Source organism: Ciconia boyciana, chromosome 15 (genome assembly GCF_034638445.1).
Source record: "Ciconia boyciana chromosome 15, ASM3463844v1, whole genome shotgun sequence".
Taxonomy (NCBI): domain Eukaryota; kingdom Metazoa; phylum Chordata; class Aves; order Ciconiiformes; family Ciconiidae; genus Ciconia; species Ciconia boyciana.
The window spans coordinates 14,273,929-14,292,840 of record NC_132948.1 but is presented as its reverse complement, the minus strand read 5'-3'; positions in this window follow the sequence as shown (position 1 = coordinate 14,292,840).

Here is an 18,912-nt window from a genome sequence, read left to right as displayed (position 1 = left end):
GGTGGGGTGGGGTGAGGAGCAGAAAAGGCCTTGGCTGTGTGTCAGCACTGCTCAGCGATAACAAAAACATCCCTGTGTTACCAACCCTGTTTCCAGCACAAATCCAAACCATAGCCCCATGCTAGCTACTGTGAAGAAAACTCTACCCCAGCCAAAACCAGCAGTTATGGTATGAGTCCAGATTTACAACAGTACTCATGGTGAACGGACTTCTCTGTTGTCAATTGGGTGGGAGAAGATAGTAAAATCCTGTTCAGATGAGTCTTGCCTGGTGATTTGGGGCACTGAATTTCCACGATGCTGGGTTACTGCCAAAGGATACAGTGCTGGAGCTCGGTGAGTGAGTGGAAAGACTTTCTTGGTTCAATGAACCTTGCGTCAAGCACATAAAGCTAAGTCACTTCAGGAAGCCACTGTGGAATGTACCTCTGTAGTTCAACATGGTATATTTTTCAAATAGCAGCATTTTTCTTCTTTTTGTTAGCGTTCGAGGCATAAGGCACTGAATTCTAACTCCCTTTGGGCTTGTAGCTGAGATAAGGTGGGTAGGTTTTACTGTTGCTCTCAGATAGTAGGTAAGCTGCTCGAGATGTTTAAATTGGGAATATGCTAAGCATTCAGGAGTGAAGAGCTCTGAGCTCAAGGGAAGGTGCTTGGGAAGTGGAATAATTGAGCGAGTGGCAAAGCCAGAGGCTGAGCTCTGCCCCAGCTTTAATGCAATGCCATCTGGGGGGAGAATGAGAAAGAATGGTACGAACAGCGGATGGAAGGAAAGGCAGACGGCAATGGCCATGGTGGGGGCATTTGGGGGTGAAGAGAGCAGTCTGGCTCAAGCCCAAGGGACTTAGGTGCCTCCCAGACCATCCTAAGTCGCTAAAAGCCTGGCTTGGCTGCCAGCTTCCCTCTGTCTTACCTCCAGCGAGGTAGATGGCGGCACGTGCCAGAGCACAAGTGTCGTGGTTTAACCCCAGCCAGCCACTCAGCCCCCCCAGCCGCTTGCTCACTCCCCCCCGGTGGGATGGGGGAGAGAATCGGAAGAGCAAAATTGAGAAAACTCGTGGGTTGAGATAAAGACAGTTTAATAGGGAAAGCAAAAGCTGTGCACGCAAGCAAAGCAAGACAAGGCATTCCTTCACTCCTTCCCGTGGGCAGGCAGGTGTTCAGCCATCTCCAGGAGAGCAGGGCTCCATCACGCCTAACGGTGACTTGGGCAGACAAACGCCATCACTCCGAACGTCCCCCCCTTCCCTCTTCTCCCCCAGCTTTACATGCTGAGCGTGACGCCATATGGTGTGGGATAGCCCTGGGGTCATTGGGGTCAGCTGTCCCGGCCGTGTCCCCTCCCAGCTTCTTCTGCACCTGGCAGAGCATGGGAAGCTGAAAAGCCCTTGATTAGTGCAGCAACAACTAAAACATCCCTGGGTTATCAACACTGTTTCCAACACAAATCCAAACCATAGCCCCATACCAGCCACTATAAAGAAAATTAACTCTATCCCAGCTGAAACCAGGACAACAAGTATGGCAGGTGGGAGCAGGACCAGCCCCTCTCTTGGAGGAGGCCATCTCCTGCTGCTGCCGGCTAATGAAAGCTCAGCGCCTTCCCTATCAGCCAGGATTTTAATGGGTTTGAAAGAGCCATTTCTGCGCGGCTCTAAAGCCCAGCGCAGTTGCACGGTGAGCGATGCCGGCTGCCCTGCTATGGTAATACTCATACAGCGCCTGGCTACCTGCCAAGAGCAGCAGCAGCTTTTCTTTCCTGGCTAATCGCTGATAAAACAGGAAGACCTTGATCATCCCTTTTGACATGAATAACGATGTTATCTCCTGTGATGTATGACCCAGAGCCAGATAATGTCCTCTGGCAGGCCTTTTTTCTCATGAGATGTAAAATACAATGATTATGTTACAAGGGGGAGATAAAGTGGCACAATCTTCACTAGTTCAAATAACTAATTGAAGCAGGAACTAGTGGAAATGGCTTCCTTTGTTCCCCAGCCATTGTTGATATAACAGTGCTTATAATGAAAGCCGAAACTGTTGCCCTCTTTTTCTTTTTTTTTTCCCCTTCTTTATTTTTTTCTCTTTTAAACTCAAGTGCCTTCACTTCTGCTTCCCCCTCCCTGTTTCCCTGGGAGAGCTGAGGACAGTGGTGATTTCTAGCAAAGGGTCCTGTTTTCCAGCAAGTCTTGTGTGTGAGCGTCAGGAGGATGAAATCAATAAGTAGCTCTCATTCTCGGTTTCCCTAGAGGACTTTTGAGAACAGAAAAATTGAGACCAGTACTCTCCAAACCATAATTACACTTTTTTATTTTATTTGCTTTCATTTTTGTGAAAGCAACAAACCTAATTACCTGGCAGGGATGGTCACCAGGGGTATATTGATATTTCAGTGAGTGTACAGTACTTATCACAACTGAGTTCAACTATTAAAAAAAGCACCCCAGCCCTCGAGTAGGTTGGTGTAAAAAGCAGGAGGGGTAACAGCACAGCTTTACACAAGGAGTGATGCTGCACAGCTGTGGTTCATAATGATCAAATGTGTCGGGAGGCTTGGTGCTTCCTAGCCTGGTCTGATCAGGAGACGAGGCGCAATGACACAGTTCCTTTCCTCCCAGGTGGGGCAAAGGAGCCTCTTTGGGCCAAAACTGGCTTCAGATATGAAAGAAGGATTCCTTGCTTTAAAAAAACCAAACGTATTTCTTAAGATGGTTTAGGAATGTCTGCACTACATGAAGACCAGTGTTAAATATGAGGTTGTTGTCAGAGGCTACTACGGGCTTTACAGCTGCGGCGGGTGTTGCGCTGCTGAGAACAGGCTGTGCTCTGATGACTCGAGAACCTGGACAGATGAAGTCAATAGACACATATCCCATCGTGTGGCAGAGACACAGAGAATTTAAGGGACTTGCTCATATTCCTAGATGACTATAGCAATATCATAATGAGATTAGACTTTGGCTCTCGTGATCCCAGGCCATTGATGCTGTACTATCTGATGTCTCTCAGAATCACTACACTTTAATCTTATCAGGATTCATTTTACGGCACTTTTAGAAAAATATCTGACTTGTGTGATGCAGACTTGTTCCAGCTCTTTGTCCTTGGATTGTAGCCTCTGCAAAGCCAGAGGGTCTGCAGCTGGTGCTTTCTTCTTCCCTGGGGTCCAGTCCTGTAAAGCTCAACTCCCACAACTGCAGAGCCCAGAAATCTTGCCTTGAGCCCAAGCAGGTGAGGAAAAGCTGACCCTCAGCTAGCTGAAAATCTTCAACTGAGTGCCTGGGCTTTGCAAGGCATTTGAATGACCCAACTTTGTACTTTATTGGTGGATGACATAGATGTAAAAGGCTTGTAGGCTACCAGAGGGCTATGAAGCTTTTGCCTCCAGGTTACATGTGATAGTGGAGTCTTTCATCTGACAACTGGATTTGTGGACTTTTTGGTAGGATTTTTTTCATTAGAGCTGTAGAAGGATGTTTTGACTTGCAGGTACCTCCTCAGCTCGTTCACTTCCAGATGCCCCTCTTGCTGCACCTTTTTTGGACCCCCGTGGGGGTACCCTGACAGCCTCTTCCCAGCAAGCAACAGCCACCCATGAGCGTGGGCTGCTTTGGTGTCCGTCAGCCTTGCAGAGTTTGTGTTATTTGCTATGCATTGCCACGTTTGCATTGCTATGCTGCTTGTTGCATCTCACCCAGTGCCCGTTACTGCGCGTTTCCTTACGCCGGTGCCAGTAAGGAGGTGCCTGTGCCTGGCTCGACCAGCTGAGGACCAAGAGGTGGCAGGAGGACGATGAACCACAGGGCACCGTGGTTCAGAGCGGGCTGGGTGAAGGAGATGCAGGACAGGCCAGACACTGAGTGGGTTCAAAACCTCTTTGAAGCTGAAGTCAAGCTCCCAAAATACTGTTGAAGCAGTGTGAGAAAGCTCAGAGCTGGGCAAGAGCGGGGCACCTGGGTGCTATTTATGACTGAGCTACTGTGTGATCTCGAGCAGGTCGCTGCACCTCTGAGTCATAGCTCTGCTTCCCTAACTGCAGAATGAGTGGTACGCTAACACCTACTTCATTCACAAGAGTATCATGCGGTGCAATTTTGTAGTTAATTGAACGTAGGAAAACATTTTTTTCTGTGGTGTAAAGGCTGCAATGCAATGGTCTGATCCTCCTAATGCTTGCTTGCAGGCTGGGAGCGTGGCTGAACTCCCTGACTTCCAGAAGGTGCTTTGTTCCCCATAAGTGCAGGAGGAAATATTTGCAGAATTGAGACCCCTGTGCAAAGTTTTATGAGTTACCACATGGCCACTGTGCAAATCAATTACTGTAGTAATGAGACTAACTTACAAAACATTTACTGATTCTACAGCAACTTGAGCAGATGCCAAAAAATGTGGCCAATAATTAGCGACCGCCTGACGGATCCAGGGTTTCTCGGCAGCGTTTGCTCAGCACACGGTTTGCGATGCAGCTGATTCTGGAGATGGTCCCGCTCGCGAGGTCAGATTAGCTGTTGTTTTTTAAAATATTTGTTTTGTGTCAGTCTTCGTTAGAATCCTAGTTTAAAACCTTTCAGGTGTAAGTATAAAGCTTAAAAGCTTTTCCACAGCTCCACCCTTAAGAATGGGTTTAATCCTTTTAACAAAGCTCTGATCTGACAGTTTATTTCGCTCTAGGCTTTAGCTTCAGTGGTTGCAGCCAAAACCTGACAAGTTCTTCTTGTTAATTCTGAATGTATTATCCAGTGACAAATGTATCTCCCACTTATATGTGACACTGAGAATGAAATGCATATGATCAAATTTCTTATAGCTGGAGTGGGGCTGGTTGTTAAGAACATCTCCATATCTTTGCAGTATGACAGTCAATCCAAACCCATTCTTTTTCAGCAGCATATCTCAGCCTAGTTTGGGACACTCATGATGGGTTGCAATCTGCTGCCATACTCTGCAAAGATTAAAGAAAGGCTAAAAATAAACCTGTCATTTTCCCTGGACATTTTCTTGTGAAATGCAGAGAGATACGTCACTAGAATGCAAAATAAATTCATATGGAGTTTTTTATGCTATGTTTTTTTATGGACAGATGGAGTCAGTGTCGTTTCTGGTTTCTCATTTCTAAATACAGTGGTGTTATGTACAGCCTTCCACCTGAAAGCTTGCCTGGGAAGGCAAAAGAGAATAAAGTGGATCTTTACAATAAAGCCAGAAAAGTTCTTAATTCTTATAAGTTTGCCAATACACAGGATGCAGATAATGTATTTGATGAACTCAGCCTCCTTCTCTGCTCATAAAGTATTGGCATGCTGATGAAATTTATTTTCTGGAATAGAGTCCGTGTCATGAGGTTGGGGCTTTTCTTTATCTCTATAGGACTGATCTTTTGCTAGTGATAGATTAACACCTCCAGGAGGATGATGACTGCATGCAGCGGACTGAGAGCCAGGTCTCTGCCCGCAGCCCACGTGACCCTGTCCCTCACTGAATCTCTCTCAAGCTGATCTCCTCGTGCTGCCCATCTCCTATGTGTTTGACTGGACCAGTAACCCTCAGACCAGTGCCATCGCTATTTGCTCCCAGTCCTTTTGAGCTCCATCATTATTCCTGTGCTTTTCTGGGGCCATGTCATGCTCCCTTGGAGGTTGGTGATAGCAGAAGACGCTGTGGGTTAATCACTTCTAGGTGTTTCTCTGAAAGCGACTGCATCTTCAAAGTGACTGTCCTGAGACCTTCTCATTTCCTCTTCCCCCAAATGGTGCAAGGAACCATGTGGCTTTTGCAAATAGATGCACGGAGGAGAAATGCTAATGGGCAGGATGTCTCTGGCCAACGCTGGCTTGTGTCGCTGCAGTCAAAGACGCGAGGGTGACGGAGAAAGTCAATTTCCTGTTAAATTAGCTTGGCTGTTTCTCTAAGAAAGGTGGAATTTTAATGAAAGTGCTTATTAATGGATGAGCCCAGAGGGAAGTGAATTTGTGGCGAGGCCAGAACTTTATAAGGAAAGCCTTACCTCGTAAAAGGCCACAAAAGATGCTTACAGGACTGAACTTGGTCTGCTTGGGAATCGGCTGCTTGTACAGAGGGACAGTCTTCCTTTTCCCATAAAACATGCATTAAGGGTGCCAACTAAGTTGGTTCTTTTTTATATCAGCCACAAAAACAGTGGGAGGTTTAGTTCCCGTCAAACTTTATGGGCCATTTACGAGGAGGCCTTCCCCAAGGTATTTCACAGGCCAAATAAAAATAAATGGCACTGAAAAATTTTATAACACAATGCACTAACTGTTGTGGCAGTGGGAAAAATGTGTGCCGGAGACCTCTTCTCCCTCCCCTGCACAGAGGCATTAAAATGGAATTTTAATTATTGTAACTTTTATAGGCTTTTTCATTTTCAAGCATTACTGTAGTCTCATGGTTACCTTTGGGAGGGAGAGATGGTGCCTTTATATAGAGGTGAGAAAATGTGGTGGCAGAGGTGCAGGTTGATGGCCCTGGTGAGGGGCAGTTGCTCTGCAGAGAGCCGAGGAAAACCACAGGAGGCGGCGGAAGCGAGGAGGTGGGTGATGGCTTGCAGTGTTGGGGGCCTGTTGGAGCTGGGGGCTGATGTCTGATGTGCTCGCACATCCCGTCTGGGTGCTGAGACATGGGCAGAGAGAGGCAGACATGGGCACACGAGTGCCTGTTGAGCCCATAAATCTGATTTCTCTAAAAAACTGGGCTTAAGCTTGGGGGCTTGGTTGAAGCCGATGTGGCTGTGCTGCTGCTGGGGAGGCACTTCCCCCTGTTACTTCATTTTTCTATTCAAAATGGGAGGACAAAAGGAAGGAGCCGACTTTCCCCACTGCTAAGACCAGATAAAATATTCGGAGAGGAACAGCATGGTTCGACTTACTGTAAGAAGCCTGTTAACAGGAATAGCTGCAGTTCCCACCTTACAAGTTTTATCCTCTGCTCTGAGCTATGGGGAGGACAGCAGCATCTAAATACCCGTGTGGAGAGGGAGCAGTGAATATTTTTGTGAATATTTTTAATAGAAACGGGTTGAGCAGTCACTTCTGCGGGAGCTGTCTCCGCTGACGGGCGTGCTTCACAGCTCGCTCGGTGAACTGTTGCACTGTTGAACTCTCTGTATCTCGATGCTGGATTTACCATACCAACAGCTTTATCGGAGGAGTGAAACAACAGCTTGCTTCTACGGGAAGGGAGAGGAACAACCTACCCCTCAGCAACCAAATGGGCAGCAAGCAAAGATGTTCTCCAAATAGTTTCTCTTCCCCTCTCGTGCACATGTTCTCAGCAGCCCTGCTCAGCAGAGGTCAGGGGGTTCAGGCAGTAATGCAATTACACCATCGCTTCTTCAGATTGCACATTTGATAAAAAATTAACAGTTAAATCCCTTTGCTGACCTGACAATATTAGAGCTGCTGCTATTTTGTTCATTTTTTTTTCCCCGTGAGGGTGGTCAAACACTGGAACTGGGGCTCAGAGAGGATGTGGGATCTCCATCCTTGGGGATGCTCAGGGTTTAGCTGGACACGGTCCTGAGCAGCCTGATCTAATCGGAGCTGCTCTGAGCAGGGGTGTTGGAGCAGGGACCTCCAGCCGGTCCCTTCCTTGCTGTGTCACGCTCTGGCTCTGCAGTTTAGGCTATCCAGATCTGGAACAGCTTAAATGGTTTTGGATCTGTAGTCTTGCTGGCAGAGGAGTCTCAGCAAGGGCAGCTGCCTCTCCCTCTGCCCCAACAGATGTCCTCGACTCTTCCTCCGAGACACATCCTGCCATGCAAGGTCAGGAACAGGATCTGCGATTAGATGGATGTGGGGATCTGATTTAACCTGACAGTAAATAAGTTCCTCCGAGCCAGGGCAAGTCAGGGCAAGGGTAAGGTCTGGTTGCAGGTACTAACCTTTTGATGAGGATGGACTTAAAATGGATCAAGCCCATAGAATCCTTTTTTTGAGTGAAAAATGAGGTTAAATGAACTTTCTCAGGGTGCAGTTGTTTTGTGACTGATGGTGAAATGCACAGACAGTATAAAAAGGTGGGGTAAAATCAGGAACATCTCTGAAACCTTACTAGAAAACAGAAAGACCCTATCCAAATTTGTGTTTGCTTTGTGTTTGTTCTTTTTTTAAAGGCAAGCAAACAGGGTTTGTTTGTTTTTGGCTTATTTTCATATCCTCTCTTGTTCCCATCCTTTTCTGTACTTTCCACACACAAGATCTTCTAAAAAATGTTCATTTTTCAAGCCTCTATTAATCTGGCAGTCTGTTGTAGTGACGCATCTGAGTGGTTCTCCTACTGCTGACTGGCTGAGTTTGCGTTTGCTGTGATGCCGTATTAGTTCTGGTTCCAAGTCAAGCTACCGAACAACAGGACATGGCATTGAAATAAGCCCCTGGGATACAGAGCTGTTAAACCAGTGATCTCAATAATGTTGCACAACAACGTAGAATAGGGAGACATTATTCCCCCTCCTCAAATACCTGTGACTTCATGATTGTGATTCAAAGCTTTAAGACTGTGACACTAATGCAGAAGATCCAAATGCTGTAAAACATGCAAATATCCCATTGCTTTCTAGCTTGGGTGTCGGGCTACAAGGAAAAATACCAACTAGTAACGTAACACAAAAGGCGTTGTACTCTAGAAGTGACTAACTAGATTCATTTAATTTTTAATTTGTTCTGGGTAACATCAAAGTAACGAAAATGCTGTTAATCTTCCTACTCTGAATAAGACGTCTGCGAAGAGGGAGGTGTGAGGGAGGGAGACGCCTATTAAAAGATTTTAATTAAGTGAAAGTGGCAGTATTACCCAGGGAGAAAGTGCCGTCTTTTATTCTTTCTTAAGTGGTGTCTAGTTGAAGGCACGCAGTTACACCCTGTCTGCCTGAGCTCTCCTCTGAGCTGAAGGAGCTCGTAGGCGGTGGTTAAGGGATGTTTGCCGTGGTGTTGGGGCCGCGATGTGTTGCTTAATGCCGCAGAGGTGCGTTAGGCTTGGGGGACTGGTTGGGCGCTGAACCCTGCGTGTGCTGGGTGAGCTCGGCGAGGCTGCGGGCTGGAGTCCACCAGCCGCCGCTGCGAAGGGCTCAGCCGCGCGAGGAGCGTCCGCAGCCCCAGCGAGCAGCACCGAGGCTGGTGCCGGGTCTTCCTCCATCTCCCTGCAGGCGGTGGGAGATGGAGATGTCTGTTATCCTGCTGTTTTCTTCTGCTTCCTACTAAGCTCATCATCTCCCTGATGCTGATAGGCAGAAGAATGACATTTTCCGCTCTCCAAGATGGTCAGTATTAACAATACACAAGAGTTTAGGACCTTCCTGCAATGCCCATGCAGCCCCGCTGATGAAAAAGGGCTGCATGTCTGTAAGAACTGGAACCAAACCTGCCAGAAGTGACTGGATGGGGAAGTCACCTTCCTCTTCCTCACTGCATGTGTGTGTGTGGGCGAGAAGACTGGCGGTTCTGCCTGGTTTTACAGCCCGCGGTCCTGTCTGCTTCCAGCCAGCACTTTTACCACAGCAGCAACGGTTTTTTCTAAATTACAGCATGTGTGAATGGAGGATAAATGAATATTATGACCTAGCAGATTTCGTAGTGAATAGCCTTCCTGCCTGCCACGTGGGCTGGGTGCAACCCGGGCGGCTCTGCACCGACCCTCGTGAACAGGGCTTGCGGTGGCCCTTGCCCAGTGCCTTCCTCTTGGGAAAAATCCCCCCTTGGTTGTGGAGGGTTCTGCTGAAAGGGGCTGAGTAACTCAAGGGACTTTAATTCTGCAATCTTTCCTCTCATAGTTAGGTTTTTACATTCCATCACACAAATAATAATAATCAAAATGAGTCCAACAGTAAAAAAAAAACAACAAACCAAACCAAAACCAAACCAACCTCCAAAAAACAAACTGCTGTTTTTACATAGGAATTCTTTTGAACCGTATTTTCATTTTGCTAGAATGTCTGGCAAAAATATTTGCTTGTCAGTAAATTGCTGAAAAGTTTTTCTCTACTGGCAGAGTGAATTTACTTTTGTGTGTGCAGAGTGAAATTACTTTTGTGTGTGTATATCTATTTTTAAAAACATTTGGAGCAGAAAGTTACCGTTTTTACTGAAACATAGATTATTTTTTTTTTACCAAAGAAATTATTTTCATCACAAACACTTGTAAAATTTGACAGTTTTTGATTACTCAGCATGTATATCAGACTTAAGGTCTACTCATGTGAGCATGGGTCATAGGGTCAGGTCTTCCTGTGTGACCCATCTTTCCTGGCCACAAGAAGCAATAGCTTTAAGACTTGTGCCCCACTGGGCAAGATCTGAGTAGCATTGTTTATGCTGCTACAACAAAATGATGGAAGTTAATTTAAGTTAATATAACCTCAGTAATCACTGCATTTATTGCCCTGGATTTATTTCATTCTGCCAAAAGCTGAGATCATGGTTTCTAAACTTTGCTGCTTTGTACCGATACGCAGGTGCTAATCACTTCCATACAGCTGAGCCATAATTTGCTGGCCTCCGCTATAAAACACACCAGCTTTTCACAGTGCCCTCTTATATATGCTGCTTTACAAGGAAACTGTAACTAGCAATTAAACCAGCATGTAATATATTATTTTCTTAGTTTATAGAAGATTGTTTTATGGGGCAGCATATTAACAAGAGGTGCCTGGAGGTATGTGGTTCGTAGTGTCCAGCCCTCCAGTGGTTCAGGTTATGCACAGATATGAACATACGACCCTCATAGATAATCAGGTTGCAAATGGCTCTGTTGAGTAATTGCAGCATTAGTCTTCTCTAACCGAAGCTTCAAAGTAATTTCAGCTTTTTATAATTACGGAGCTAGCGGACTGTAATATCTTCCAAATGTTTTGGAGCTGATTTTAAAGCTGATCTGCAACATGTAGTTAAGATAAGTCTCAAAGGCCCAGATCCTGAAGAAATGCTTTGGCAGGTGGGCTGGAACACTTCTTTTTTTGTTGAGTAAAATCTATTGGGGAAATCTTCATTGATGCATGTAAGATTTACACTGGCCACAAACCAGTCTGGATGAAGCGGCACCTCTGAGTGGGTTGGGGGAGAGAGGGAGAGGATACACAGACCAGACTTGTGATATTAGGAACACTTTAATGACGATTTTGATGCAAGCTTTATTAGAAAAATATAATTTTTCCCTTTCTTTTTAAAGCATAAAAACTACTATCAGTCTAGATCTTAATGTATCTCAGTGCATGGTTTTGAAGCGAGGCCATTTCATTGATTAGAAACACCTTCTCGTCTAGGAAGTTTAGGTGGCTTATGGGGTTTCTGTGCTCCGTATGTAAAGAGCAGCTTGTGGGTCAAGGCTTCGAAGGTAGTGAAGCGCTTATAGCTGGTGAGGAGTACCTTAAGGGGATTCTCAAAAGCACCCAAGTGTGCTGACTTACTAGTTCAGTCTTGGTATTTGTGCATAAATAAGCCTGAAAACCGGGCCTGAGGGACACAGAGGATGGCCATCACCTCAGTTGTGTCATGCTGGTGACCCAGTCTTAATGTCTTTCCCAGTAAAGCTTCTCAGGGCTGAATGTAAGGCTGGCTATAGTAATGCACTTGACACATTCATCCAGTGAATAACCCTCAACTACTTTTCAGGTTTGGGGGACTGAAGGCTTCAATTACTGCCTCTAGGATTACAAAAAATAAATCATGATCTCCATTGTTTCTGAGACTGCCCGAAAGCTATAGGAAGCGATATTATAGGGGGAGAGCTTAGGAACTGTTAGAGAATACCTGGAAAAGAAGGGGGAAAATGATGTAACTGATTCTGGGCTGGCAGTTTTTTAACTATGAGTCTGACTTGTGGTAGGGGGAGGGAATTGAGGAGGTTCCTGGTCAGCCCAAGGGAACAAGATCAGGTTAAAAATCTTTGCACTGGAAATAAAACATAGGAGTGGGAGGAAGGAGTAATGTGCGAATGGCAGCTGACTTCAGAACTGAGTAGAAGTAGCAAAGGTTTGCTTTCTTCCTTCCCGTTTTCATGATATTACAGCAGGGCTTGGTCCTGCTGGTAGTTAAGCTCTTTGCATCTTCTCTTTCAAGGAACTGAAGCATGTGAATATTTCTGCAGAAGTCATGAGGAAACCATGCACATTTGTGGTGCGTGTAGGCTCCCCGGCTGCCTGGCAGGGCAGATGGCTCTATCAGCAGCTGCTTGGCTCTTCTTTTTTGGGCCATGGCATTTTGTTCGATTTAAAGTGAGTGAGGGTTATCTGATGCAGTGGATACTGGTCTAGTAATGGAGGCACTAACTTTTTGAAACTGTGAGGTTCTCAAAACCAGAAGGGTTTTAAGAAATGCAGCTTTACATGGGAGGTAAAGGTCTTCAGGGATTTCAAATAAGAGCAGAGCAGTGCTAGTGGCACCCTATGGCCCTCTAGCTCCAAACTGGGCCTGTAAGTAAGAAGGATGATGAGGAGATTTAATTAAGTTGGTGAGGGACAAGTGTGCTTGTGCTCACTGCATGGATTGAGCAAGACAGTGCTGTTGAGCTTGGTTTCTCCTGCCTTGTGTATAACACCTTGAAAATCAGATGCAAAGTGCCTTTGCCGCCTCTCCTGCAAGCCTTCCTTGCCTACTGCATTGTCTTGAGACTGGTACTCAGGGATATCATCTTGCCTCTGTGGGTATATCTTCAATGTGAAAACGAACTTTTATTGGAAACAAGAGTCTTATTTAAAATAAGAAAGAGAGCAAAGAATTTTTATCCTTTCATGAAGTTGATCCAAACCTTCAAAGTGTTTTGGTAATTGTGTTTATGGCTAAAAGATTGATTATTTAAGTCTGTGTTAGAGTATACTTTTTAGTATGAAGTAATGGCTCATTACAAACCAGCTCAGGAATGCTTTTGAGTTTTTTAGGAATTTTTTAAAGCTGGATGAGGACGGAAGAGTGTGAGGCACTAAGTTTAGCATTTCAAAACATCTGGATCTGCTCTATGGTTTATTTTTTAATGTGTTTTCCATGAGTGTAGTTAAACAGCCACATGGCTTGATGGCAAAATGAATGCAAGTATAGCATTTGGGAGGGGACCCTGGATAAAAGTTCGGCTTGCTAACTAGAGTCAAGTGACATGCTCTTGTTTCTGGTTAGGTCGCGTGGATTCACAGAAAGAGCCCATCTTGGCTGCTGCTGCTCCTTTTCTCTGCCAAAAGCTCCTAAACATAAAGCAGGCGAAGGAAGTACTAAATTACAGAACACCTAATCTTTAGTCCTTTGTTTAATCTCAAATGAGTCTCCCAGATCTCATAAACTAGAAATGAGGACAACCCAGAAGGCCAACCACAAGATGGTCTAGGACCTGCACTTGAGCAAAGGCTCTCCTGTGGCTGTGGGGGCAGGAGCAGAGGGACGACTCTGATAATGCCTTTTTTAGGCTGTGCTATTACAGTGCTGTTGAGAGAGTTGTTCTTCTGACGGACTGCCAACACACCAGCAAGGTGTAGCAAGAACTGGTGCCTATTTAGCTCCTGTTCATTTTGAGCAGACTGAGATATTTTTTGTCAGTAGAGAAATAGATATTTTTATATTGCTATGAAATTCATAAGGGCCTCATTGCTGATAGACACTGGCAGAGGTAATGATTTAGCTTCAACTCTGCTTGCAAGGCATCTTTAACCATTGCTCTTTGCCCTTCCCTCTGGCATCCTTTTTCTCATATCTGTTTTCCTACCTTTTCTCTCTTCCAAGCATGTGGTTTTATTCTGTTGCTGCTTTCAGCTTAGCCCAAATGCTAATGAGGCCTCAGGTCTTCAATCCTGCACTTGCATTAGGAGAGTGGGGCAGACTAAGGTACAACCGGGGGCGGCTCTTGAGGATTGTGGGGTCCATCTCCACCAGAGTTTTACAGCCTTCCCTAAAATCCCTGCCATTCATCGCCATTCTGTCTTAACAGTGACATGCAGTGGCAGCATGATGGAACAGAGGCAGCTGCAGACATCATACAAACTTGTTACTAAATCACTTTTTTCCACTGACATGTGAACACCTTAGAGGATCTCAGTGCACCTTGTGTCCCTGCATTAGCTGCCTGGGAGGGTTTCGTTGACTGTCTCAAGCCCGCAGAGTCAGGCACAGGGCAAAATGCAGGCTGAGGGTGGAGAGGGGCACGTAGGCAAAAGAGATGGTGTCCTTTACAAGGCAAGGATGTTTTTCTTGTTTTCCAGAATGTAAGACTAAATATTCTTGTCCTACTGGTATTGTGATAAGGAATTATCCACTTTGTTCTTGTTTTGTATGCTATTGTTCTCTTAATCATCTCCTGCATTTTATGCGTGTGCATGCACGTGCAAAACTACTGCAAATATTTCTGTGGAGATCCCACCAGCTAAAAAGTGTTAGTTGCTGTTGGGTACAACTTAGGTTTCTTTGTACCTGGGAATGATTTGTAGAGGTCATCCTGCAAAACCTGTATTTCCCAAGAAAGGCTGGAAATTATGTTGAATTGATCTTTAGAGCATTGATCCCTTGCAAAACGCTTGCAGGAAGAGTTGGATGGCAGTGTTTGTACAGGCAGCAAAGGTAAAAGATGGATTCCTCAGGAAGGAGAGGAGGGAGCCCCAAAGGAACAAAATAGAGGATGTTGAGGGAGGGGATAGCCTGCAGAAGGGTAGAGAAAGTCAGGTGTTGATACTTCAGGATACTTCTTTCGGGGTATCTTCTGTGCTTTGGGGATATTGCTAGTCTACATGCATGGAAAATAAGGGATGTCAGTGTGTAGATGTGAAAAGGATGCTGGAGATGGAGCCAAGGATAGCGCTATTTGTCTTCAGTGACTTGTACAGATTCCTGAGCTGAGGAGTAGAAGGGTTAACCACTGTGTGTATTAAGGCTACAAAAAGCTTTTCAACCAGGAACATAAATTACTGAAGCTACTATTCACAAAAACACATATCAGACATAAAACAACTGCCACAGCTTTTCAAATGTCTTATTGTGCTTCATCTCATGGTGATGACTGGAGTGCTCTGGGACTACTTTTCAAAGTATTCTCCTTTGTATCTCAAGAATACACAATGGCTCAGCCTTGACATCTATCTTCATATGTAAGGAGACTGATAGGTCACTAGTGACATAGCTGCAAACATGTTATCAAGCATCTTCTGATTGCTTCCAAGCAAGTATTCTTGTCCTGCGTAAGACAGCATTTAGATGTTCCTTTCCTGAATATCTTACTAGATTTTTATATACTTCGAAATATGGGAAGAACAAATATTAGACACGTTTTTTCTCTCTGCTTTGTGATTTGCAGGGAGTCTGTGATCAATGTTTCCAGTGACCACTGGATTCCCTCATTCCCAGCAGGGTCCTACTCTGAAGTGAATATGCAAAAATCCCAATCTTAGAGGGTTGCTGAGGTCCAGATCTAGAGGGGTAATACTCGACTAATCAGATATTCATGCACTTCTGCTGCCTCTGTTTAAAAGCAGCCAGATGCTGCCACGGTCTTTATCAAGTTGAACTAAACAAACAAGAAATTAATGTTGCCGGACCAGGATCTTTTGTTCCCTTCCCAGTCACTGTGGACAGAGGCTGTTAAGCCATCTAGCCAGAGTGAGTGTCAACTTGCCAGCCTTCTGCCTGTCTTGCATTCATGCTTGGGAAGTTGCAAAATTGTCTATACACAGTTTATAATGGATCAGTTTGGTAACGCAGTTCACTGCATGGACACAAACATTGGCACAGCAGTTGGGGAGACAAGCTGGTGTGTGGCCAGGCTGAGTTTTGAGGGGAGGAGGGATTTTGCCCTAGGGCTCTCCTCTCTCCTCCCTCTGCCCGCTATTAAGTAATGACCTGAGCCTCTGACATGGAGAAACCTCATCTTATTCCCAGGCAATGTGATGCCCTGTGGTGTTGTAAAGGTAAATAAAGGCAAGAATCCAGCGCATCAAGTACAGGCTCAGCCTGGCTGGCAAGGAGGTTCCCCAGGTCCTGCTCGCAAGGGGGAACCATCTCTTAGGAACTAACTGGGGCAGTTACGGCTATCACCAGAAGTTCACGTGACTGTAGTCCTGAACGCTCTTGGTTACCCGGGCGAAAAAACTGGGAACGAGGTGTCCAAACATTTTTGTGGATCCACATGTGCCTAGAAATGTTGCTTTTTCCCTATGCTGCAAGAAAATGGAAGGGGAAACATGGTAGTGGTACAAAGTGCTACAGTGGTTTGGGATCTTCAGCTCCAATTGTTGAAAGAGAGAAGATGGGTTCACCATTGGTTGGCTTCAGAGACCTTCCTGATCTCATTTTTTTTAATGAGGGAGAGGCTGCCATGATGGTTCTTCAGCCCATTCCTCTTGGAATGCTCCTCGGAGGCCTGCAGCCACGTCCAGGCTGGTGGTGGTCACAGCCATGGGGAGCCACGTGGGATGTAATGCCAAGGTCAGTGCTGCACGCTGTAGGCAGTCCCTTTTACCCCCATGACAGGCTTCAGCAGGCACGGGTGTCTAAAATGCTTCTCCCCAGGCTTTTGAGGCTGGTGCGTGTGTATGCAAAGCTGCTGACAGTGTCAAGCTGAGATCTGCTGGAAACTGGGATCTGGGAAACCTTATGCCAAGAGGAAAAATATCTTAAAGTGACTTTAATTTTTAGCACTCGGCTAAATAGCTCACACTCCCCCTCATGCCTCTGAGCTGAAAAAACCCCAGTCTCCCTTGGAAAGTGAAGCTAAAATGCAGGGCAGGGCTCCTGTTTGCGTTTTGGTGGAGGAATTCAGTCTGCTTCATTATTTAACATCAACAGATGAGAATTGTTGGCTCCACCTCTGTGCGTTTATCTGCTCCGTGGCAGGTTGTATTTGCTCTTGCTGTCTGGGAGGGCTGACAAAGACACGGGGTCTGGAGCAAGGCGGCTCTGGGGGCCCTGCCTGAGCCTGGCCGTGGCACGGGGATGGCTCCATGGGTGCCCAGATGGGTCAGAGCCGAGACCTGCGGTGCTAGGGTGCGCTGGGGGGCATCCAGTAAGCAGGGGAAAGCTTGTGTGTAAATATTTTCTTTCCCAAACCAGGAACTCTGCAAGAAGCAGGTCCAAGAGCACATATAAACATCCAGCCCTTCCCAGCACCAGCCCTTGCAGCTCTGAGGCTGGTTAGGTCCAGCGATGCCCGCTTGTGCTTGTACTAACATTAAATATAAGCAGTATGGTTTTGCAAGCCTCATCCTTCAGGCTAGCCCTGTTTCTCAACAGCTCAGCAACAAATTGTCCTCCCCCCTCCCCCCCCCTTTTTTTTTCCTTACAATAAACTAAATAAAAATCCGGAGTTAACCACAGCTAAGTGACCATGAGAGGCTCAGAGTTTAACCCTAGGGCCCTGGTCCTTTCAAGCACGAGCCCTGCTGTGACTCTGTAGCACTCTCTTCTAGCTCTGCAGTTTTCCAGTGGTGGGAATCCAGTGGAACCACAGATTTCAAAACTGTCTTACCCATGTCCAAACACAGGATCTAAGCCCCAGCTGGGTACCTGCACCCCAACGGATCAGAAGAGGTGCATTTTTTCCCCATATGAGCTCCCTCAGTAAACTTCTGCAGATCTGGAAGAAGCAGAAACAAATCTCCCTCTTCCACCATGTTTCCCAAATTTCTATCTGGCTCAGAAGTGAAGTATGAGCCTCTAACACCTGCTGACGCAGATACGCATCCAACATTTTAAGTCCATGAATGCAGCAGTGAACTACCAGCTTTCCCAACCCCAAAACTTAGATCCACATGGACCTAGTCTGAAGCACGGACAGATTACCTCTCTCTGCACTGAAAAATAAGCCCTTTCACTTTCATGTATTAATTCCTGTCTTATGTACTGATATGGCTCAGCCATAAACTTAACTCATAAATGCTGACACATGTACACAAGGGTCAGTCTGAACTGTGTTCATTCGTAATCCTGGGGAGATTAGCTACTTGTTCACACTGGTAGCGTCTACTCGCACATTGCTGGGAGGCAGAGCCGACCTGGGGGTCTCTGCTCAGCGAGACACAGTTCCAGCAGGTTTTCCATGCTCTGCAGGTGCTGGGGGGTGAATTCAGCCTCTGTTTCTCCCAGTCACCAATGAAAGAATCAGTCTGAAACAGTGACTCAAAGCTAATGAAGTTTCCACTGTGGTGTTTGGGGGGGAAAAACCCTGAGGGGATGTTTTTTGTCTTGGTGTTGGAGTGCTTTCACTTAAGTACAGAACCATAAGGATACCAGAAATTAATAAAGTTTTGCTCTGTCTCTTGTTTGGAGCTTGACTAATTTTACAGCAGGCTCCAAGGAGACTGCATGCTGCTGACTGGGAGGATTTGAAGTTGAATAATGTCGAGATGAGGCAGCACAGTGGTGGTGTGGGATGGGGAAGGCTTGCTTGCTTCCACGGCGAGTCAGATGCTTCCTTTCTGCAGGGGGTGATTGATTCTCCAGGAGGATGGTAGAGCTCCATGCGTGGTGAGGCATCACAGCTGTGGAGCTTTTAATGGAGGCTATTGAGCTAAGGATCAAGCAATTGTAAAAGCTAGGGAGCATTTCCACAAAGCTGAGCAATGAGTTGAGATGGCTTTTGGGACGGGCTCAGCTGGCTCAGCTGAGCAGCTGGTAGTGTGAGAATGTGATGAAAATAAACAAGATATTGTGTTTAAGAGACTTGGTTAAGCAGTGGACAGACAATTCACCCACAATTCACCCGCTGCATTTGTGACAGGTGAATAAAATAAAATACCTTGAGAAAGAGCTTGAGGTCAGTTTGTTTTTCTGGGATGGAGAGACTAAATCAGAAGCCTACACCTTTCATGGAAGGCAATCAAGCTCTTTTTCACCAAACATTTGGATGTCAACATGAGCAGCTTGAGCCTATGTGAGATTATAGACTTTTTCATGTGTCAGTCAAAATATCCTGGGGAGAAAAATGTCACATTCT